This window comes from Adiantum capillus-veneris, chromosome 11 (assembly GCF_014529385.1).
Source record: "Adiantum capillus-veneris isolate H3 chromosome 11, ASM1452938v2, whole genome shotgun sequence".
Taxonomy (NCBI): Eukaryota; Viridiplantae; Streptophyta; class Polypodiopsida; order Polypodiales; family Pteridaceae; genus Adiantum; species Adiantum capillus-veneris.
The window spans coordinates 69837832-69864055 of NC_140941.1; positions in this window are offsets into that span (position 1 = coordinate 69837832).

Sequence of the window (26224 nt, forward strand, 5' to 3'; positions counted from 1 at the left end):
CATGTATATATATTATTCCACCCTACCAAATATTTTATTCACTAGTTTTCATTTTCAAACCTCAAACCCACTTTCAAATTTCAATTATACCTCCATCTAGATGATTGCCAATCTTTTCAAAACTCTAGGTCATGTTTTCATACACATGAAGGAGCTTACACTTGAAGGCAAGAGAGAAGTCCACTCAAAGGGGACCACCAAAAGACCTTTGCAGCCACAAATAATACATTATTTGGCTGAATTTTTTAAGTAGAGAAGAACCCTGAATATGAAGGAGTGTTCAACATGAAAGATGTAGCTCGTGATCTCAACTTTTAGCTCAATTGTTTTTCAGAATTTTTGGAGTTATGAACACGGAGATATGATTTTTGTGGTGGACCCCAGTTTTCTCGTGTAATGGTGACACAGGCCATCCCCAATTTTCTTCCCTCTAGAATGGCTATGGTTCTACAAGTCTTTAAGCATGATTACAAGAGACAAGGCTCTTTTAATGAGGTCTTGGCAAGTCTAGAGTGATTCTATCACCATTTTTGGAGGATCCATCCTCATCAACAACTATCCACCTTTGACAATCTCTCTTGTAAATTTCTTACCTCTCTCTTCTCTCCCTAATAAGCTTATGTCTAGCCAAAGCTAGACTATTGTAAATATCTCCTATCCTCTACATCCTATCCACATTCTCTCATCTTCTCTCTCTATTGAATCTGGTATTTTAAATAATGAGGAGACAAGATGGGAGCAACAGTCACATGCACCCCATTTTCCTAGTCACCAAAGTGGGATACTCACCTCAAATAGAAATATTGCTAAATACTCCCCTCCTTCCCTATATAAGGAGGCCATGAGAGCTCACTTAAAACACACACACACACACACACACACACACACACACACACACACCTATCCATACACACTCTTGTGCTACATTCTTGTAGCATGAACCCTAATCACATAATCACAACACCATCATCATCACCATCACCGTGCACAAAAGATGAGCACCACACCTCCACACCACTTGTAATTAAGGGTTGAAGGCACAATTTCAGGAAGAAGAAGGGTGGACACACTCATGATATTCCTCGCCATCAACTCCCATCTCTCCATTATGCCTCCTACGATCTTGTCCCCTTCTCATTTTTGTGCCATACGCTAACTATTGTATTCATCTTTTGCAAGCAATTAACACACTCCATCCTGGCGCCATACTTTGTGTCGCTTTGGATACATCTCATTGTGAGTATGGTATATGCTTGTTCCTTGCTTTTTTTTCTGCTTATGTAAAGGTGTGCGGATTCGCCACCATATACACACACACTCTCTCTCCCTCTCATATTCCTATCTTCTTGCTACTTCCATCTTGAGGTGTGCGGATTCGCCACCTCTTGTATGATAAGTGAGCATACTCGCAAGTTTCCCCTACCTCATTATCTTCCTTACTAACATGCACGAGTAGCAAGCCCATTCTCACTCATTCACCACTCCTCTTACCTTATTCTCCGACCACCCCATTCCACATTTGGGTGTGGATCTTGAAATTGTTTTCCATGGCATGCTTCATTGTGTATATGTATGCGTCCTAGCCGCATATCTTGCTAGGTGGTGCCCCTATTGTGTATCCCCCATGATGAGGCCATTGTGCATAGTCTTGGTGTAGAGGCCACTGGGTCTATTTTTCACTTCCACCTCTCAATGGAAACACACAAGTAATTTGTGGAAATCCCACTACAAGGGGTACTTCATATTAGTGACGCTCACAGTGCAACGCTCAAAAGTTAAAATCCACGGCGTCGCTTTAAGCAACACCATGAGTGTCGCTATTTTCTTTGTTGCATAGGGACACTTATAGCAACGCTCATAGCGATGCCGAGAGAGGTAAAAATAAACCGAGAGTGCCAAAAGCTCAAATCTCATATCTGAGTTTTGGCGCTCCCCCCCCCCCCCCCCCCCCCCCCCCTCTCTCTCTCTCTCTCTCTCTCCCCCCCCAACACACACACACACACACACACACACACACACACACACACACACACACACACACACACACACACACACAACACTAGCGTAACTCACCTTTGCTGCAGTTTAGAGCTACACGAAACACAAGCGACAAACTGCATTACATTTAGGTTTAGGTTATATTTAAGATTAGATTAGATTTAGGTTTATGTTGAGTTTAAGACTAGATTAGATTTAGATTTATGTTAGATTTAAGACTAGGTAAAGATTTAAGATTATCTAGGTTAGATTTAAGATTAGATTAGATTTAGATTTATGTTAGATTTTAGGGCCTGTCAATGAAGGGGAAGTTCCAGCTAAGCTCAAGGCTTTGCCCAAAGAGTAAACACTAGGTACACAACAATATGTATATTTCCCATTAGAATTTGACACCTATTAACTCACTCATTAACCATGTTCAGTTAGCTCAGAATCACCATATGTTCAATTAGGTTAGATTTAAGATTAGATTCTGGATTTAGTTTTTATATTAAAGTCTATCTTCAGGATTACGGGAAAAAATTAGAGTTAGGCAAACCGTGATCCCTCTCTTCCTCTCTACGGATGAGATCTTAAGTTGAAAAGATTTCAATGGCATGATACTCAAATTGGAGGCCAACATGTAATGTGCTAAGTAATCCCTCAAACAAGGATCTACTGTGAAGAGATGTTAAGATGCTGTGAATTGCTACAGCTAGAGAAGAGGCAAAGGGGTTTGGTCCACTACATGCACTGTCATGTAGATGTGGGTGTGTAGATTTCTCATACCCACAAATATAGGCATAAGATGAGATTATGCACCTCTAGATCAATGTGTGCGGGGATCAGACATGACTAGAGAATGTGAGGTAGTTTACAGTGTGAAAAGAGAGAGAGAGAGAGAGAGAGAGAGAGAGAGAGAGAGAGAGAGAGAGAGAGAGAGAGAGAGAGAGAGAGAGAGAAGAAGGAGGATGCCAATAGAAGATTAAATTTATGTCCAAGTTATAAGGTTTTTACATTGATTATGAGTAGAGATGATGATGTGGGGCCATTCAACCAAAACACCTATCTCTCAACAAGGATCTTATGTCCTTGTAATTAATGAAAACATGATGTGTGATGGACAAGACGCGTTTCTTTGCAGCAGGTTTACGAATATGGTGAGTTTGATCCATCTATTATAGATCGAGCTGTTGCCAATTATAACTCGCTGGACTCTGACACTGGCCAATAGGCATCAATCTTGCAACCCAATAGACGTGTTTGTAGGCGCTTTGGTCAAGCAGCATATGTGAGGCGACAAGATGTAGCCTTTGTGAGACAACTTGGAGGATGATCATGCAGAACACATTCCCAACAAGGCTATGTTTGAGCCCGAGATCAATGAAATGAACGAGACGATAATGGATTGAAAAAGGCTTATCTATGATGATATGAAAAGTGAAGCCGATACGCCATTGTATGATGGAGCACGTGTGTCTAGATTGAAGGAGCTCCTGGTTCTTCTCAACATACAGACAAAGTTTGGATGGAGTGACACTAGCATCATAGCGATTCTTAGGTGATCTATTACAATGTGTTTACTTCAATAAAAAACTCTAGATGTATAATGATCTGATAGATTACTTAGTATACAAGTGTACCGCATTGTTTCACTGTGTAGATTGCTCAAAGAGCACATACTTCCAGCTGATAATGTGATGCCGGATTCCAAAGAGGAAGCAAGAAAGATCTTGTGAAACTTGGGAATGGATTACAATTTGATTCATGCTTGTCCTAACGACTACATTCTTTCTAAAGGGGGATACATAGACATGGAGAAGTGTCCAAAATGTGATTTTGAGAGATATCAAGTAGATCTGCATGGACAAAAAATTCCACAAAAGGTTTTGTGATATTTTCCTCTACTTCCTTACATCAAACATTTCTTTGAATGTATGTCCATGGCCGCCCTAGCATCATGGCACAAGGAGAATAGATATTTGGATGGTGTGCTACGGATTCCTGCAAATTGTGCAGTCTGGAAACATCTAGATGATACATGGCCGGATTTTGCGAGGGAAGTTTGAAATTTGCGCATAGGCCTGGCTATGGATGGCATAAATCCAGTTTGTTAGAGGTCAAAATCTTATAGTGTATGGCCCGTTGTCATCGTCAACTACAACATTCCCCCGTGGTTGACTACCAAGAAGGGGCACCTGTGTCTAAGCTTGATTGTGCGAGGGCGCTATAAAGTGAAGAACATAGATGTGTATCTTCGTCCACTATTGGAAGAGCTACAACAATTGTGGATTGGCATAGAAGTGGTGGATATGAGCCGACACACAGGTTGATGGAATTCTTTGATTAGAGGAATTCTAATGTGGACCATGCATGACTATCTCGGACTAACAGAATGCTCACATGATTTATACTCAAACTCAAACACTATAAATCTTGGTTTTTCTCAAGCTTATCTATTGTCATGTGTATACATGTAGGGCTTCAAACAAGCGGATACAGAGCATGTGTCATATGTGGGCCTAGACTTAATGCAGGTCGGGCGTCCTCATTGAAGAAGTAAATCTATGAAGGTCATCAAGCGTATCTCTAGAGAATGATGAGTTACGCGATGGTTTTTTGAAAAGAGAGCCATCAAGGATATCTGCACAAGCATGGTTAGAGTAGAAGGAGATGTGTGATGATGGTTTGCCCCTAGGGATGGAGACTCTCTCTATGGTACGAGTTACCATATTGGTCCAGACTCATGATCAATCACTTGCTGGATCCAATGCACATATTCAACAATGTGGGTAATTTGTTGTGGGACCATCTGACCGGCAAGCAAGATACTTTGGGAGCCAGAGCTGACCTTAGAAATATGGATCGTATGGAGCAATATTGGCCATAGACAGCACCTGATGGATCAATAAAACTCCCTAAAGCACCATGGATTTTGATAGGAGCCCAAGAACACAAAGTAAAAGAGAACATTTGATCTGTGTGGACCCCCTCTAGCATAATGCACTCTCTTTGAACGCGTTTCACTAAAGAAGGGAAGCTTACTGGTTTGAAGTCACATGACTGGCATAAAATGTGTCAGGTATGTTTAAAGTAGAATATATCATAGTGGGAATTGTGCAACAAATTCATGTGTGGAATTTAATATCATTGCTAGACATGTTTTGCGATTTATTTTACCGATGGCTATTGAGGGATGTTTGTCTCCTGACGTCCGTAACACAATCTATAAACTTGAAAAGTTGGTGCAATGGATCTCACAAAAGGAGATCAATGTAGAATCCATACCATTCGCCAAACTAAATGTTGCGGAGGTTGTGTGCATGTTTGAGAAAAACACTTTCCTACTACCATGCTAACCATTCAGGTGCATCTTCTTGTTAACACAGTTGATGAGGTGGAAATAGTTAGCACAATACATTCTAGATGGATGTTCTTTTTAGAACATTTCATGAAAACTCTCAAGGGATATGTGCATCAGAAGGCACTTTTGGAGGGTAGCATGGCAGAAGATTGGCTAGTATGAGAGTCCCTAGTTTACATTGAAGAGTGGCTAGAAGGATTTAATAAATCCCGAGACACGCTATGGCAAACCATAGATGATGAGCACATATCTGAGATTGTCATGTGCAATCTCAGGTGTTGAGAAGAAGATGATAGAAGATCTAGAGGCTAAAATCAACTGAATTTTCATGCTTCACAATCCAGTGATGCAAAAGTGGATTTCACAATATGAGGATGCAAAAAGCAAGAGCTACAAAGGGCACAAATCGAGTGGAGACGGGGGAGATGACCACCGATGCATTATCCGACCGGTCTCGAGAGCGTACCAACATTCATGAGCTTAAGATGGTTGCACAACAAATGGAAAAGTGCACAACAGTGCAGTGAAGAAGTGATTGAGGAAGAGTGGGAGTACTCTCGGGGTTGCAAGACCAAGGTAAGTTTGCAATGTACAACTCGTGACTTTCTAGATGTTTGAATGGCAACTCATAATCTTTGTTGGTTGTAGTATAAGTCATACACAAGAGCATGGTGTAAAGGTCGACATCTTAGGGTGGAACAGATCGATAAAAAGCGTTTTACACAAGAGTATGAAATCGTGGAAAAATTTGAACAGTCTAGTCGACGATGCTAGTCGACGATGGTCCTCTGATGCACATCCTGTGGTGGTAGAACTCACTTACTTCAGCACGCTACAAGAGATTTTGAGGATCGATTATAAAGGATTTTTTGTGGACTTGTTCGACGTGTAATGATTCAAGATAAACATAGAGGGTCGCAACACCATTTTGCGCAAAGGAGAGTCTAGTTTCCTTGAGGTGGATTCGATTAAAAAATAGATCGGCCTAAGAGACACTTTTGTACTACCCGAGCATTGTGAACAAGTAAGTGTAAATATTTCACATCCAATTTTAGAAGTTATGTGCCTAGAAGCACTCATGTAAGTTATGTGGCTCTGGCAGGTGATATTTCATCCTACAAAGTCTGCATCAAACTGGTGGTACGTCATAGAGGTATCCCCTCATAGTGCACGGATGTATGAGGGCTACCATGTACCAATCACAGTGGCATCAATGGAGGAGATCAGAGAGGATGCTCAGTCAGAAGCGGTTGAGGTGGTGCTAGACAAGCATCAAGCTGCTACTCTCTATGGATGCATGCAGAGGATCTACAAAATGAAACGAAGGACATTTGCCTAACATAGAGCTCTATACAGAAATAGGGAGTTATGTTGAGCTATGCAAGGATGAGAGACCTCTTAAAGCCATAAAAATTGTATCTGAACAAGGTTGCTCCGTTTTATAATATATATGTATTTCGTGGATTTTTGTCCATCCTTGTCTATATGCTATACTTGAGAAATTTACATTGTGTTTAATCGTCATTGCTTCCTCTCTCTCTCTCTCTCTGTCTCTCTCTCTCTCTCTCTCTCTGTTGTCCATATAACTTGTCCATATGACTTTCTTTAATGTGTTTAATAGTATAGATTATAACTTGTTCATATTTTCTTCTTCATTCAATCTTAAGATTAAATGTTCGTGCGTTTAATGCAGGTATGGATGATGATGAGTTTCTTTCTTCTTTGTCACCCCAACAGAGGAGGTGGTACGAGGAGAGTCATCGCTTTGGAGCACCATCATGTCTTTCCACTCCTTCACAATCGACGAGACGATCTTCACACTCATCTAGGCACCGACGCTGTAGTGGTGGCGGCGGCAGTTTCTGTGGGTATGCCACCGTTGATGCCTCGACATTGCCTCCTGTTTGAAAAGTCTCGTTATTTTCCCCTTCTTTGCCACCCCCACACTAGCCACGACATCGCTATCTATGCCAGGATTTGCGTGGCTATCGATCGCTCCTGGCTACACACCACTAGCTACTCCTCCGGGAGTCACCCCAGTCGACACTTCTCGCTTCGGGGCCCAGACTAGAGTTGAGACACCTGACTTCCGTACCCCCATCGAGACGCTGCTAGAGACAGCACTTGAGACCCCTACCGAGACACCCAGGTTCATGCGTCACAGGTGAGAGGGCTTGTCGTACTCGATCGACATCAATGGCGGCATCATCTTGGATGACGAAGGCAAGAAGGTGATCTCGTGCATGTGCGGTCTTTGCTCTCAGGTGTTTCGACACTACATACTAAACACTTGGAGTGAATTTCCAAATGAATTCAAAGACAGAGTCATTAGCATGCTGCATGACGAGTTTCCCGTGTCAAGTCAGGATGAACGCTTCAATGAAGACTTGATGAAGGTTCGAATGTGAGAATACTGCAAGCACAAGCATTCTGAAGTACAAAAAGCAATAAAGCATGGGTGGAACAGACCAGATTGACTGGCCAAATAAGATTGGAAGAATGTGAAGCGAGCAGCACGTAAGAATCCTGACAAGTGTAAGCAACAAAAGGAGGCAGCCAAAGTGCGACTAGAGAAAGAAAGCTCGCACCACTTGGGGAGCGGCGGGTGGGCATCATTTGAGGGTGATTTTGTAAATGTTTTTGCATTTCTCTTTAGGTTTGGTAGTTACATCTATTTGTAGTTTTAAATTCTAACATAAAGTATTCTCTGTATGTTTTGAACTGTGGTCGATGATGACAGGACATGACCCCACACCGTACGAACGCGAGTACGCAAGAAGAAAGGGCTTAAACACCCTAATGGACATTCTCAGTTCTCGCGGCGACATGGTTAGTATTTCACTTTACTCTTTTACATTTGTTGTATTTTAATGATAAGCTAAGAAAATAGATTGTTTTGTAATTATATGTTTATAATTAAAGAAAGTCTTATTGTTTTTCTCTGCAGAATCCGACAGATATTCCGCTTGGACACGATGAGACGTTTGATTAGACAATGTCAGTCTAACCGTAGCAAGATAGCATTACTTTTCTTTTGTCATAGCATGTATAATGAGATGACGTGTATACGTCTTTTTGTTACTATTGGAAAACCATGTATTTTCTCAATAATGACAATTGTGTTGTAGCTATTCCATTTGCAAAGCTTAACAATCAAGTGATTTTGCCTATGATGTGTATAATTATCATTGATTTACTTTTTTCAATTCACTTTTGTCCAATTACTTCTATCAATTTTGTATCTTTATTCTGCAAACAATACTATGCATGATGTAGTTAATGGTTGTATTGTCTTGTGAGTGACTACTTTGGGTCTATACCTTGTACTTTCTTTCAAAGGTGAATCTATGCTTATCTTGGATTCATTTAAGTATACTTTATTCTGGAAACATTCAATATGGTTGATGGGTGAATGCCCTGCCATCCAAAATTTTTTACTCTCGGGCATCGCTATAAGCGTCTCTAAATAAGTTTCTACAACGTCACTATAAGCGTCGCTACAGAAGGACTGCAATCATCACTATACACATCACTATATAGAGATGAATATACTAATGCCTATAGCGATGGTTACAACGACGTTCTTGTAGCGACGATCTTAGTGACACCGGGGAGTAAAAAAACCCAAAGTATTTCCGTCGCTAAAAGCGTCATAAGTGCACATAGCCTCTTGTAGTGTCCATTTTGTGTCCAAAGCAGGTTGACAACAAGTTCCATGCAAAGAAATGCTTGGTCAGGGAATGTTTCCAATGTGGCGTAACCACATTGCCGTTCTGGCCAGAAGATACTTCCAATGATAGCAAGGAGGTGCCTGTCAAGTTGTTCACGGACGTCAGCGGTGGACAAGTGGCTAGCGATGGAAGCAAAAAGAAAAGAAGGGACTTGGTTCTACAAAGAATGTCAGGTGCTTCTTTCCATGGCCTTTTTGCAGAGCATCTAAAATATTTCATCAAGTACAACTTCATCTTTCGGTGGCAGGCACAATAGCTTAAGGAAAGCATGCTTAGATTTCCTAACAATGTTACTGTATCCTTTATTTACTTTGTAGAGAATTATTCATTCAAAGTACATAATGAAATACAATCAATACATTGGTGGTCAACACAAGTAACAATCCTTGTGCATATTACATATGTTAGAATTGGGAGCTGCCATACAAAAGACACAGCAACTCTACATATCTGATGATAAGCAGCATGATACTTTGTTTGTGTAGCATTACTTTATGCTTCATGACATGTGGTTGGAATATCAAGGTCATTGTTTGCGATACCATTGGGTGTGGTTATATGGTGCAACATTGAGATTCAAGGCACGATGACCTTTTTACTTTGTTGCGAGGTACCATCAATTGACATGCTTTCACATGATGTGGAACTTCTCTACATCGAGGCATGGAAAAGGGAGCACAATGGAGCTGGTGCTATTATCAAGAGAACATTAACACATGAGGAGATGAAACCAGATGGGGTGCCAATGAAGGGTGCGGCTGATGTTGTAATTTTCTAAAGGCAAAATTTGGACGACTAGGTCACACAGATCTAACACACAGAGAGTGTTTTGGCTGGTTTCAAAGGATGAAGTGCAACTGGATATCCAGTGGGAATGTCAACAAATCCAAGCATCCCATTGTGTATATGGTTATTCACTTGAGGACCCATGCACTCTACGTCTTTGTACACTCTCATGCTTTTTTGATGCATGTTTAAGTGGGCAATGGAGGAGATGAAAGAGCAAGCAATACATTGAAGAATGGAAATACATATCCATTGTACTGGTGCAAGAGCTGGACAATGAGGATAGTGAGGAAGAGGAGGGGTCCAAGGAGGATGATAGCAACATGACAACTGTAGCAATGAGATCGGACATCAACTTGCCAATGTACGAGGGAAACCCACAGACAATGTGTGAAATGTTGTTCATTGGGGACAACTTTGCAGTGAAGGCAGCTGAAGGTGGTGAGGACTTCTATCTTTTGAAATGCACCAAAGCCATGTACAAAGCACACAAATCACAAATGGATAAGTGGCACAACAAGATTTTTAGAGGTGGAATTGTGATTGAAGGCTTGTAATATGTCCAAGTGGATGGGAAATGTGATACATACAACCTTCTTGATCATACACCACCAATTATGATCTATTCCCACCTTGTAAGAGCCATCCAAATTCCGATGGAGCCTATGTCTGGACTCCAAAACATGTTTATGTTAACCAATGAGGTCTATGAAAATGTATACAATAGTATGTTGTATGATGATGATGGAGAAGAGGATGAGGGCATGTGACCCATCCCCACCTCTTCCACTTGGGAGATTGAGTAGTTTGTACTAGGTCTGCCATTCAAGCTTGAGTAATTTGTCCTTTCCTCTCCACTATGTATGCACATAACATGCTAGAGTGTTGAGGTTAGTAATATGACATAATTTACACGAACTTGAAAAATAGTGACTTACAATTGTCTTACAATGAGAAGACCACTGTCAAATTTGGAACTTACTAGTATTGGTAATTGTAACTTCTCCAGCTCACAATGTTGTTTTTTTTTTTGAAAACAAGGCTAACTCTGCTATAAAGTTTGTATAATTGACCTTCCATGGCATAGAATCACCCTACAATGACAAGACCAGTACCAAATTTGGTACTTACTAGTACCCAACTTACTAGTAACTACAAAATTTGGTGCTTGTGATATTGCTTTGGCAACTACCAAATTTGGTACTTTAGAGTCTACCAAATTTGGTAGATGCTGATGGGGGCTTTTCACAAGCCAAGCTCCCATACCCCTCTTCTCTCGTCCCCACCCCATAAAAACCCTCTCTTAGGGAGGGAGTGATAAAAGGCATTGGAAAAAAGTAAGAAAAAATAAAGTATGCTTATGTAAATATATAAGAAAGGTAAAATAGGCCACCTCATGCCTGCGGAGCAGCCCATCCCCACCTTGCCTCCTTTTTCTTCACTGATGCCCCGCCGTGTGTCCCTTTTCCTCTCCTCCACTCAAAAGGTCAACCCCCTCTCTCTTCCCCTTTTCCTTTCTCCTTTCTCTCTCCCCTTAAGCTACCCCACCTCTCACCAATAATGCACCCTAACTCACATGCAACTTATGCTATCTTCCAAAACAGTATACCCCACCCCCCTTTTCTCTCTCCTACACTCTCCCATGATCCAAATATCCCCCTCTCTCTCTAAAATTCAAAATCTCTCTTTTCTTGTAGCCAGATGGCCTCCCCCACACTCACACACACTCAATTTCACTGAAAAAGGTGCCCACAGACCCATCCCCACCCAATGGTTACCTGATTTTCTTGTGTTCACACACATCTGCACACAGATTCACCTCTGAACACACTCCTCTCTCTCCCCTCTTGTAATTACTTTATTCTCCATGTCACCTCTCACTTTTTTTCATCAACCCATCTCTCTCTCTTAGTCTCTCTCTCATGAGACTGCTGTTCTGGCACATATACACACAGCTAGACAAGTGGGACCCACAGTCACATGGCCTATGTAGATAATGATTTCTTCATTTCTAAATTCTAGAATTTCTCCCCCCCCTCCTCCCCTATATAAAGAGGGGTCACCATCACACTAAACACACACACCATCACCAAAGAGTACACTATGCACTGTGTGTGCCTAGTGCACACACACACACCCACACCATCACCATCACCATCACCGCAATCACCATGCTTGTCTTGAGCATGACCTCTACACCCTTGGCTATGGAAGATGAAGGGCAACTAAATGAAGGATGATGGCCATAATCCTCGTGCGAGTCTTCGCCATCAACTCCCACCTATCCGCCATGTGCTCTACCACTCTCTCGCTTCTCATTCCCCTACCCTATGCTCCCCATTTCATCGCCTTATTCTCTAAATAAAGCTTGAGGTTTTCTGAGTATGTTTTCTTGCAATGTTTTGCCCATGTGAGGTGTGCGGAATCGTCACCTAGTCTTGTGTTTGGAGTGAGCTTGTGTATGGGTGAAGGGTGTGCGGATTCGCCATCCTTTTGTGATGCCTAAGTACTAAGCCACTATACCCCCTCCCTCACTCTCTCTCTCTCTCTCTCTCTCTCTCTCTCTCACTTGATCTCATTCCCTTTCCTTTTCATCATTACTCCCAAGCATCCATCTCTCTTGGATGAAAACTTTGTTATGGTGGTGTGTTGTTTGCGTCCTAGCCGTTGAAGCTAGGTGGTGCCCCCTGTTTGCTTTACCATGACAGGCTCGAGGCGCGCCATTCGGTCCCCGGTGTTTTAGAGGCCGTCGGGGTTCGGGGTTCGCTTTGCTCCCGTCATTTGGTGCCCCCACGGAGGAGGGCTTTCTAAGACCCTTTAGTTTACAATGCTGAAAGTGACGCCCACTATCAATCATGGACGAATGGATGAAGGAATTTTTTAACTGGAGGACGGAAGAAGAAGAGACGAAGGAGGCACTAGCCGCCTTCATTGAGGTGCTACTGCCAGGCTGCAGTGTTGTCAGCATTCAAGAGGTAAATTCTCCATCTCGTGTCGCTCCTTCTAACTATAAATTGAGAGCATCAGGTGGGAGGTCGGTGAAGTGCCATCACTGTTGTCAACCAAGGCACACTGTCAATGAGTGCCAGCAACGAAGGCAGCGAAAGGGCTGAAGTCATCTACATCAACATTCATTGCAAAGAAGTCATTCACATCAAGGAAGGGAAGCAAACGGTGAGACCTCTTTTTCCTAAAGAAACTATAGTCAAAGTTATAACTCCAAAGTGGCCTAAAGGTGCTGCTTGAGCCAAAGGCAACGAGAAGACAAGACAGTCTGGAAACACATGACCCCGAAGGGAGAAGCATCTGGCCAAGCAAGTGCTTCAAGCTTAGAAAGCCGGGTTGTACCCAGTTTGCCAAAGAGGAAGTCATCCGAAGCTAAGCGGCGAAAGGTTGCGTACCGGTTTGCACGACGCATGCGAGTGCTACCAATCCACTTCGACAATCCGGAAGAAGAAGTGGTAAGAAGATTCCCATGTCCTAGAGAAGAGTGGTTCGGCTACTGCTCTCGCTGTTTTGGAAAGAGAGTGGAGGATCTTCCTCCTCTCCCGGTACAACTTATCTTGAAGAAGCTCTCTACCACGGGAGAAATCCAGTGGGCTGGGGACGAGTTGCAACTGAATGGAGTAGAATTCATGCAACACGCCGACTACGGAAATTACCTGCAATTGTTGTTAGCCAAGAGACTGGGAGTGGTCAGACGCGTCGCCATCACCCCGTACGTGCTGAGCAACGAAGGAAAGGTAGAGCCCATGAAAGGCGACGACCTCTTGTGGATGTTCCGACTCATCAACACTGGTACGATAAGAGTATAAGTAAGTATTTCATCCTCTGTGCATGATGGAAAACGGGCCAACGGCATTCCCGTTCAGATTCTTGCAGCATATGCATGTGAATATCTATGTAGATAGGAAAGTCTTCTACCAACAGAAGATCGTACACCTATTTGGTGCGGTGGTTCTAGGAGAAATCCTCACTTCCCCGAACCCTATCATTCTCCCCATATTAGATTACCATCATTCCTTTAATGTTTCTATCTTTATCTTGTTTTAACCTATCCACCCACCCCTGTAAAAAAGCTGCTATGAGCCGCTACTGTTAATGTAATGTAAAAAAAAAGAAAAAAAAAGAAAAAGAGGTTTGTAATTTCCTGAGTCACTACCATGGAAAGTGTTTCTTTCCCCACGTTCAGTGGAAAGAAGGGAGAGGATCTCACCACCGACTTTTTGGATGATTTCGACATTGCTTGTATCGTCTCCAACAAAGATGACGACGCTTCACGACTTAGAATTTTCCCTCTACTGATGAAAGTAGAGGCCAAGTCCTGGTATAATGCATTGCCCCAGGCCACCAAGAATGCATGGGTTGTGTTAATGGCTACTTTTGTAAAGAGGTTTGGTGGAGGCACAACCTCGGAGAGGCTATGGCAGTTACTGACAGAATTAAAGCAGGGAGGCCTGCTGGAGTATGCCCCCTACGAGTCTAAATTTGTGGACTTATGGGAGAGATGGGTTGCCTCACTAGAGGAAGGTGAAGGAGCGCCTAGTTTCCTAAAGAAGGACCGTTTCATTGCTGGTCTATGGTCGCCGCTTAGAGAGAAGGTGAAGGGAAGGTTTCCTGCAACATATGAGTTGGCGGTCGAAGTAGCCCGCCTTAAAGACAAGAAGCTACACATGCAAGCAAGAGTAAACGAGTCAGAGGAAACAAGCTCGGCCCAACCAACCCCAGTGACTACAACAGCCAATCATAGAGTCCAACCACAGGAGGCATCAGAAGAGCAAGACCTGCTGAGTCGCATCACCACCCAACTAGAGAGTTTATCTGTGCATTTGGTGCAGCAAGGGCATACACCTGGAAGGAACCCAAACAAGGAAGAGGACAACAAAGGCAGAACCCAGAGTACCATTGTTACAACTACGGGGAAGATGGCCGTGGAATGTACTACTGCCCACACCCGAGGAGGCAGAATTTCAATAGAGGGGGGAGACATAATCAGATCTCTCCACCAAGAACACCACCGCCACTCAGGAAACCAATCCCACCTGTTCAAATCCCACAACCAGCGATGCAACCACAGCTAGCCACACCAGTTCAACGCCAGTCACCAATGCAACCACCGCCACAATCACCACTTACAATCATCCCACGCCCACCACCAATTGGTACCCGCACACCAAGTATCATTGGTCTTGCAGAAGAGGTCAAGATGAATGCAACAGAAGAAGGATCAAGTAAGAAGACTATTCAAAGAACTGAAGCAGTGGAACAAGAGGTTAAAGAATCAAAAGATGCTACCCAGGTGGGGGAGGTAAGCCAAGAAAATTGTGTTACAAATGTAAGTACATCTTTAACCTTGGATGAAATAGGCACCAAAGCAATCAATCGACAACATTGGGCAGTAAGGGTAAAAAGGTGTAAAGTGTTGATTAGGCCTCGTCAGAGTAAGAGGAATGCAAAGGTCATGAAAGATACAAGAGAAGAGGAAAACCAGCCTGTTAGCAAGGCTTTGCAGAAGGTGGACAACATATCAAGCAAAGGGGAGGGCTTTGAAAACGGAAGCCTGTGCACCAGCATGGACCCAGGACAGTGTAGCAAGCTAAAGGAATCTTGCATCAAGGCAGTTTCACTAGAGGACCATAACGAAGAGGTAAGTATGACTGAAGGTTTGGAGTTGGATATTTCTCCAGAGGCTTGGCAGGCGAGCAAGACTTTATTGTGTAGTGTTATAGACTTAGAGATGGGTAATGCCTCTAGTCTACTTAAGGGTGTTATAAACTTGGAGATGGGTAATGCCTCCAGTTTATGTGAGGATGTTCATATTAAGTTTGATGATCAATATGTTGCCAACCTTTTAAGGATGTTCCAAACTCCTCCACAACACAGCATTGTGTTTGCATGGGATGCATCAGACCTATGGCTATGGCTAGCCGCTCTAACATATAGAGAGAAGATCAGCATGGAGATAAGAGCAAAGGAGCCATGGATAGACAAAATCCTGATAGAATGCAAGAATGAAGACCTCATTCGCAATTTGGTACATTTTTTTACAAATAGTGCATCCTCTCTTTGGAGAAAGGTAAGTGGATTACGCTTGTATTTGAGCCGCAAGGTAGGTGGCTTGCTATTAGCATCAGTAAAGGAAGCTGACATTTTTGAGCACACCCAAAATAAGCATGATATACTCACAGTTTTTTCTAGTCATGGTAGTAAGATGGATTCTGAAGAAAACTTGAGCTCACTACACCAACAAGGCGGCCATATATGGTGGATTCTTGGTACACTCTTGGGAATCATAATTTTCAGTTCTGTCTTTGCAGGAGCCAAGATGCTCATTTCCCCTCTCGCTACTGGTGGTTACAAATTTGGTCCAATTTGGCATGCAAATTTTATTGGTCGGACACTGTAGACAATGATCCTATTTTTCACTTGGGATCCAGGAGGACACTGGCACAAAGTTCTGGAAGCCATGGGCTTCCCCTTTAATCAACCGACACTATTCCCAGAAACAAGCTATCACCCGGACCTGTTACAGATCAATGAATATCCTAGAAATCTCACCAATGGCGAAATGGAATGGATAGTTCAGAAGGCAACTCGATATCGGATCCTACAGCTAAGTGGAAGAAGAAACAGATGAGCTAGAGGCATGAATGCCTCTAGCCAAAAGGGGAGGGATAATGATGGGGGCTTTTCACAAGCCAAGCTCCCATACCCCTCTTCTCTCGTCCCCACCCCATGAAAACCCCCTCTTAGGGAGGGAGTGATAAAAGGCATTAGAAAAAAGTAAGAAAAAATAAAGTATGCTTATGTAAATATATAAGAAAGGTAAAATAGGCCACCTCATGCCTGCGGGGCATTCCATCCCCACCTTGCCTCCTTTTTCTTCACTGATGCCCCGCCGTGTGTCCCTTTTTCTCTCCTCCACTCAAAAGGTCAACCCCCTCTCTCTTCCCCTTTTCCTTTCTCCTTTCTCTCTCCCCTCAAGCTACCCCACCTCTCACCAATAATGCATTATAGCTCACCAATAATGCACCCTAACTCACATGCAACTTATGCTATCTTCCAAAACAGTATACCCCACCCCCCTTTTCTCTCTCCTACACTCTCCCATGATCCAAATACCCCCCTCTCTCTCTAAAATTCGAAATCTCTCTTTTCTTGTAGCCAGATGGCCTCCCCCACACTCACACACACTCAGTTTCACTGAAAAAGGTGCCCACAGACCCATCCCCACCCAGTGGTTACCTGATTTTCTTGTGTTCACACACATCTGCACACAGATTCACCTCTGAACACACTCCTCTCTCTCCCCTCTTGTAATTACTTTATTCTCCATGTCACCTCTCACTTTTTTTCATCAACCCATCTCTCTCTCTTAGTCTCTCTCTCATGAGACTGCTGTTCTGGCACATATACACACAGCTAGACAAGTGGGACCCACAGTCACATGGCCTATGTAGATAATGATTTCTTTATTTCTAAATTCTAGAATTTCTCCCCCCCCTCCTCCCCTATATAAAGAGGGGTCACCATCACACTAAACACACACACCATCACCAAAGAGTACACTATGCACTGTGTGTGCCTAGTGCACACACACACACCCACACCATCACCATCACCATCACTGCAATCACCATGCTTGTCTTGAGCATGACCTCTACACCCTTGGCTATGGAAGATGAAGTGCAACTAAATGAAGGATGATGGCCATAATCCTCGTGCGAGTCTTCGCCATCAACTCCCACCTATCCGCCATGTGCTCTACCACTCTCTCCCTTCTCATTCCCCTACCCTATGCTCCCCATTTCATCGCCTTATTCTCTAAATAAAGCTTGAGGTTTTCTTAGTATGTTTTCTTGCAATGTTTTTCCCATCTGAGGTGTGCGGAATCGTCACCTAGTCTTGTGTTTGGAGTGAGCTTGTGTATGGGTGAAGGGTGTGCGGATTCGCCATCCTTTTGTGATGCCTAAGTACTAAGCCACTATACCCCCTCCCTCACTCTCTCTCTCTCTTTCTCTCTCTCTCTCTCTCTCTCTCACTTGATCTCATTCCCTTTCCTTTTCATCATTACTCCCAAGCATCCATCTCTCTTGGATGAAAAGTTTGTTATGGTGGTGTGTTGTTTGCGTCCTAGCCGCTGAAGCTAGGTGGTGCCCCCTGTTTGCTTTACCATGAGAGGCTTGAGGCGCGCCATTCGGTCCCTGGTGTTTTAGAGGCCGTCGGGGTTCGGGGTTTGCTTTGCTCCCGTCAATGCCAATGCCAGTATCAAAAGCACCAAATTTTGTACTGGTATACCTAACTTCCCCAGCCCATAATATATACTTTTTCCCCAAAATAAGTTGTCTTCAACAATCACCCTATAATGAGATGAACAACACCCAATTGGGTACTTTACAGTACCAAATTTTCAAGTTGCCAAAGCAGTATCACAAGCACCAAATTTTGTATTGGTATACCTAACTTCCCCAGCACATAATATTATTTTTGTCCAAAATAAGCTATCTTCAAGAATCACCCTGTAGTGAGATGAACAACACCTAGTTTGGTAATTTATAGTACCAAATTTGGTAGTTTCCTATGCCAGTATCACAAGCACCAAATTTTGTACTAGTGTACCTAACTTCCTTATCCCATAAATTTGGTGCAAGTGATACGAGGTGGCAACTAGCAAAATATCTCCAAAATAACCACACTATAAGAAAAATGACTAAATGGACATTAGTGGATTTTTGTTTTCACATAAGGAGGAATACATAGCAAATTGCACCAAGAAAAAATTCTTTCTTTGTTCCACAAATCATGGGTTGACATGGGGGTCAAAGCGATAAGTGTATCCCTCTCGCCGAATGCAATAATTAGCAACGAGAGGGCTAATGTTGTCTACATCAAAGAGGGGGTTTTGGCGGCTATATGTTATTGGGAGAAAAGATCCAGCTCTCTAGCTAGGGCTTGACCAAGTCCGTAAAGTACAAGGGGTAGTAGGGAACAAGGTAAGAAGGCTCATATGACCAAATGGCCAAAAAATTCTCATAGTCATTTCTAAGAGGATTGATTTTATTTGCAAGTTAATCAATTCGTGCTTTTTTGGTGAAAGGTGATTCTTTTTTGAGTTTATATAAGCATGGATTTCTCTCATATGTACTCTCTCTAAGGTGGCATTGAGGTATGTAAAATAAGAACCGAGGGAAGGAGAGAGAAGAAGGATTAGACGGAGAGAGAAAAACATACTTGTAAAATAGAGATAGGATAGGGGTGTGAGAGTACCAAGAACGAGAGAGAGAGAGAGAGAGAGAGAGAGAGAGAGAGAGAGAGAGAGAGAGAGAGAGAGAGAGGGCAGGGCTAGGGAAAAGATAGGTTCGCTTTATGCAATGTTTGTGTCACGCTCCCTCTGCATGAACATCTTCTTTTCTTCAAGGGGTGCATTGGCGGGAGTTTGTGAAGCTCGTCATGGATTTTACCAACGAGCTCATTACCAGTAGTTGCATATCATATAGGCATTGTAATAAGTACAGGGAGAATAAAAGAAGGACACTCTAGATTGGCACCTCCGAGTCACGTGTTGCATATGTTGCTTGCCTCATAACATTTATATAGGCTGAAGCAGCATGGTCTCAAATAGCATTTCATAGTGATGGATGAGTGGTGCAAGGTCTCACAGGCATGTGTTAGTTCCATGAGGGGTCCCACTTCTCAAAAAGCATATGCTAGTACCCCTATGAATATTATAAGCATCTACTAGTGCGATGAGTGACCACCACTAACTGCTAAAGTGGAGTGTGCAATAATATATGCTTGATTTGTGCGCTATGACTATTATGCCCCTATGAATATTATAAGCATCTACTAGTGTCATGAGTGACCACCACTAACTGCTAATGTGGAGTGTGCAACAATGTATGCTTGATTTGTGCATTATGACTAATATGCCCCTATGAATATTATAAGCATCTACTAGTGCCATGAGTGACCACCACTAACTACTAAAGTGGAGTGTGCAATAATATATGCTTGATTTGTGCGATATGACTATTAGGCCCCTACAAATCAAGCATATGTTATTGCACACTCCACTTTAGGAGTTAGTGGTGGTCACTCATGGCACTAGTAGATGCTTATAATATTCATAGGGGCACTAGCATATGCTTTTTGAGAAGTGGGACCCCTCATGGCACTAACACATGCCTGTGAGACCTTGCGCCACTCATCCATCACTACCAAATGCTGTTTGAGACCATGCTGCTTCAGTCTATATAAATGTTATGAGCCAAGCAGCACATGCAACACAAGTGACTCGGCGGTTCCAATCTAGAGAGTCCTTCTTTTATTTTCCCTGTACTTACTACAATGCCTTTAGGATATGCAACTACTGGTAATGAGGTTGGTGGTAAAATCCATGGTGAGCTTCACAAACTCCCCCCCAACGCACCCCTTGAAGAAAAGAAGATGTTCATGCAGAGAGAGCGTGACACAAACAAGTCGATCCAGACGTTCAACCACCTTAATCGCGCTCGCAACACCGGAGACCAGGAAATCAATGAAGGCTTTGAGACAATGCGAGAAGCTCTGGGCAAGTGGGAGACATGGGGGTACATAGACAGCTCTCGGAGGGCCGCTTTGCAGGCGAAGATTGACCATTTCCTTGTCTACAAATGCACAATCAACCTGGTCGACATCTCTGGCTATAATGTGGTAGAATATTGAGACGAGATTCAAATAATTATGCACTAATTATTATATTTAAATAAATATGAACTTAATATTTATTTAAATATAATAAATTGTACTAGTGTGATGCAAGTTGTATTGTGTGTGTGTGTCTGCAAGTTTGATTTCCTACCTAATATTGTAAACAACTTATTTTAATTATATGATGGTGTTCTTTGAATTGTAATGATTGATATGACCAACGTTGAGTATGCTCTTATATATAGGGGGACATGAGATCATGTGCACAACATTGTGTTATTCATTGCTTTGTATTTTATGAATTCCAAATAATGTGTGAGACACCACACCACATGTGAGGATGTACTATTTGACCAACCTTAGAATAATATACTTATGAGACCAGAAAAATGTTAGCTTGAACATTTAAAAAATGAGACCTAAGTAGATAATCACATTATTCTTCCATTCTTCTGTGCCTTGGTGAGAATAATTTATATGTCAAGGTTTGGGACCGTCCCCTCTCTCTGTCTCCACAATTCTGGGCAAAAATTTGGGCATGTGGACTACTGTTTTTTCTTAGTCAAAAAATAAATGTTTTACTTTTTTAGATGAAGGAGATCGCATGAGTTCATTAACACTAGAATGGTAACCTAACAAGACATAAAAGTTTTCTTTCGGGGTTTTGGGAAAAACTCCAAAACCATAGTAGATCCACTCATTTTGAAAAATCCTTTCATGAGCTTATAGTTCAATAACTACTACATATGGAAAAAATGAGAAACTTGTAACTTTTCTCATCCCTTGGTCACTACAAGCCTCCAAAGTTGATGGACCAGTGCATTTTTCCCAAAACAACAATTTCTTACTGTTGATTACATATAAATAAGAGTGGGGATTTTTGTAGGACATGAGATAAAATGCCCCGTTAACTTTAGTGGGTTGGTGACCAAAACATATGGTTGCTTTTACCTCACTAATTTTTTTTTGGGCAAAAAAAAGGTACAAAAAAGTTACATTTTTACCATTCTGCGGACCTATCATCAAAGTTTCTATAGTCACGCTCAATACAGATACTATATACACGTTTTCTTAGTTCCCTTTGGGCCTTTGGATTCAAAAGGAGCCATGGAGCATGTCAAAAGGATAATGGATCTCTTACAATTGGAACTTTGGGGGCAATAATAAAGTGCTAAATACAACAAACATGAAAAAACTGGGTTTAGCATTATGACCTCTAGAAACCCATAGAAACTACTCAATATCTAGCCAAGTTTGTAGTCTATGATTAGATATGGTTACTACCTACAAAATACACACAATTGGTCTAAGAAAATAGCAATATTGAGAAAGTTATACTTGCTACTCTAAAATGTATCGTATTCTTCAGCAATCAAATAACTCAACCATCATCATATACTATGCTATATAGCATATTAGGTCCCCCAAAACTCAAGGAAGATTAGCTTTATGTTATACATTACACTTACACAATAAAAATTGAATCTGGATATCAAGAAAGCCACCAAAAAAATCATAAAAGTGCTAATTTTGACCAAAAAATAGGATTATGCAATTCTTGTAAATTGGTCATAACTTTCAATTTTAACACTTAGCTCTCCCTACAAGCATCAAAAACTTGTTGAGAACTATGAAGGCCTAACCTCTAGCCATCTAAGCCTCACAACCATGAATTTTAGAGTGGTATAGTTGCCAAAAATTGAAAAAAAGCCATAAACAGGACCCGTTTTTTCACACAGTTTAGGTTCCAAAATGTTGTGCAAGAGTAAGGTTAATGGTGAGATTGATACTCCAAAAAAAATGCTAAGTTTTTTTCAGCTCATAAGGCAACTTTGTGGATATATAGCACCTAGAAATTCATTTTCATACTCTTCAAATAATTCAAGCAAAATGGTCACTTAAAAGGACACAAAAGTGTCCAAGGACAGAAAAGTGTCCTATTACCATTCTAGTGTTAAGATTGTATCTTTTAGGACCTAATATTATTGAAGTAGCTATGAGACTTTTATTTGGCCTGGTCTACTAACACATCTTCAAGATCTGTCATAGCTTAGGGTATTGTTGATATCTTCTAGCTAAACTGGACCACCAAATGTAACTACAAGCTTTTTGAAAGCCACGAGGTAATGTACTATGTATTGTGGAAATGTATGTGAGTTTTGTATATAATTCAAGAAAAAGATGAGCATGTCTTTAGTATTTACCCTACTTTTAGTAGAATGTTGTTTCTTGTCCATGTAGGTGTTGTTGCACAATGTTCATACCAAAAAGTAAGGATGAATGCCTAATAAGTCAATTTGAAAGTAGGAATCTAAAAAATATTGATGGTTGTACTTGCACTTGTTTTTACTCGAGTTTGGGAAGGGACCTCAAAGTAATGATACACACATAGACTCATGCAGATAAAATAATAATTAAAAAGCTTCATTGATTCTTAGAAGAGCTTGGATTTAAACAAGACAATTGTGTCTTGCACAATGATAGCCAAAGCGCTATCCATCTTGAGAAGAATTTAGCCTTTCATTCAAGGACAAAGCACATTGAGATGAGATATTACTTCATACGCACTCTTTTGAAAGAGGGACATCTTAATGTAGGAAAGGTGCATACAAGTGAGAATCCTGTAGACATTTTTACAAAGGTGGTCAACAAGGAGAAGTTGAGCTTTTTCTCATCTTCAATTGGAATTCAAGAATAAGAAGGCAGGATGGAAAGCAGTCAGCTGTCACAGGTTTGGTGTGGAGATCAGTCTCCAAGTGGGAGATTGCTAAGTATGGAGCCTGATTTACCCCTTGTAATTATTTGTATTAAAAACACACATTTGTAAGGCCCTGGTTATGAGGAGAACCCATCGTGCGTGAAGAAAAATCACTCCTCGAAAACCAAAATCACTCGTCGAAAACCAAAATTTTCACGGCCAGTCTTTTGCAAGAACATTTCTTTTGTCGAAATATTATGGCCGGACGGTGGCCAAAAAGTGGCCATAAAAATGATCAGTCGGTTGTCCGGTGGCTGGTGGCCGATGGCCGATTTCAAAGGAGGACTTGTCTTCTCAAGGGTGGCCACACATGGGCTGATTGGAGGGTCTGATTTGGACTTGTCTACACAAAGGCGACTACACATGGCTGCCTCTGATGAGAGAGTGTAGCCCTTTTGGCCTATAAAAGGAGGCCACTTTTACACACAAGAATGGATTGTGAAGCATTGTGGTGCATTGTGAAGTTGATATGAGGTGGTGAGAGTGAAGCAAGGTGGGAGCTTCAAAAGAGTATAATCCCTTTGTAAACTACTTCTTGTTTTGAAGTACTAAATCCATTGAGTGGCTGCTTTTTCGTGGACATAGCCCACATTGGGTGACCCATGTATATCATGTGTACTCTCTCTCTCTACTCTATAATTTCTTGTGTGTAGAAATTATCTCTCTCCATTAAGTAATCTACTCAATTATCTACTTAGCTACGCATATTTCCTAATAGTTTGATGGTTTGGAGGTTACAAGCAAGCAAGATTGGGTTGGTTTTCAAGAGAAATTTCTACACAGGTTTCAAAGGGTGGTGTCAGATGGTGAAGCAAATGCAAGGATTAAAGTCCTACGACAGGATATAGGTAAACATTTTGATGCTTTTGTGGATAAGTTTGAAGAATTCTTGAGAGATTTGATGGTTGTCACCTAAGTGGCCAATGCAAAATTCTTCAAGTTGAAGAAATTCCTAGCTTGCCTCCATCTGTGTGTTTGAGAGAAGGTTGATTATATTGAAGAGACGAGAAGCTATGCTGAGGCAATTAGAGTTGCCAAGGTGAAGAGAAAGAAAATGAAAAGAAAGATGGAGTTTAGCTTGCTAAAGCCTACATATTATGTGCCTATGTTGGCAACAAGATGTTCAATGGACCAGTTGTGGATGATGCTAGTGATGTGAATTGTGTAGCCTGTTAGGACAAGGCTTATAATTGACTATGTTCCTTGGGAATTATTTTTTGGCCAGGGGGCATCCGAATTGGGATAATTCAGATGGCAAATCAAGGTGGTGGGGCAAGGCCTATGATTGACTATGTTCCTTGGGAATTATTTTTGGCTAGGGGGCCTCCAAATTGGGATAATTGGGATGTAAAATCAAGATGTTCAAAATGTGAGTAATGTGCCCTAGAATGTAGTGTTCAAGATGCTCTAGAAGCCTGTATAGACGGCTCGTCAAACAGGGGTTCGGTGTGAAAGATATGCTAGTTCAAAGTTGGAAGGCCTTGCAAATCCTCGACAGATAGGGTAGGTATGGACAAGTAACCCAAGATGGAATGGGCAAGTAGGCATGAAGTGCTTGAGTTGTGGAGCATGTCGCTCTTTTTGGATTATCAATCAGGTCTCAAATAAGGAAGTTGGAAGGCCTTGCAAATCCTCGAAAGATAGGGTAGGTATGGACAAGTAACCCAAGATAGAATGGGCAAGTAGGCATGAAGTGCTTGAGTTGTGGAGCATGCCGCTCTTTTTAGATTATCAATCAGGTCTCAAATAAGCAAGTTATGGCATGTGAATATTTATCAGGGATCAGGTGAGTGCAAACTGACCCCCTCGATAGGCATAATGATAGGGATTCTTTTGAGCTTGCTAGGGTTCTTGAAGGTTGCATGCAATGTGTGGAGTTAGCCAAAAACTATGACTCGTCAAACGGAGTCATGGTCACTACAATGCACCCACTTCAAGTTGACAGACAATCGCAACATGGGCGAAATCGATTTTTCCCCCAGTTTTGTGGTTGACAGTTCAAGGGTGTGAAGTGGTCGGAATGCGGCAAAGTTCTCAAGGGTTTGAAGCTGGCAGGGGAGTAACTTGATGAGATGGGTGCTTGGGGAACCCGGGCAGGGGGTAACTTGATGAGATGGGTATTTGGGGAACTCGGGGAAAATGGTGGTTGGACTTGCATAAAGTTAAGGGTGGCTGAAGGTTCTTTATAAGCAAAAGGTGGGCCCCAAGTGCTAAGGGGAAATAAAAGCTTGAAGGGAAAGTTACAAAGAGCTGTAGCTCCTAGAGATAATTATTTTAGAAAAGTGAAAGAAAAGCCTAGAAAAAGAGGGGAGCAGAAGAGGGGGTTTTTGGATGTCTAAAAGAAGCCTTAGAGAAGTGTTGGGTTAGGCATACTTTCAATGTTTTCAGTAGTGATGATTGACACTTACCTTAAATGTTATTTTGGTTTTAAAATATTAAATAGATAATTTTATTTCACCTTTCATTTCACTTCTTCACATGGCCTGACTTCTCTTGCATTGTGTTCTTTTAGAATGATAAAGTGAAGAGTTACCTTGCATAATTATAGTAAGTTCTATACATACATACACACACACACACACACACACACACACACACACACACACACACACACACACACACACACACACACACATATATATATATACATATACACACAATATAAATAAGTAAATACATAATATATGCTAATGAGTTCTTTTTATTATATATGTAAATTTATTTATTTATTATCTATTTACACACACACACAAATAAATAAATAAATATGTTAATAAGCAAACCATGGTAAAGAGAAGAAAAACCGGTGCAATGATGTGAAAACTTAGTTCAAAAATTCTACAAAATTTAAAAAATCTTCTAGTATTTTTGGTTTGCTTCTTTACGAGGAGGACATTCGATCCCTTATTAAAAGGCACA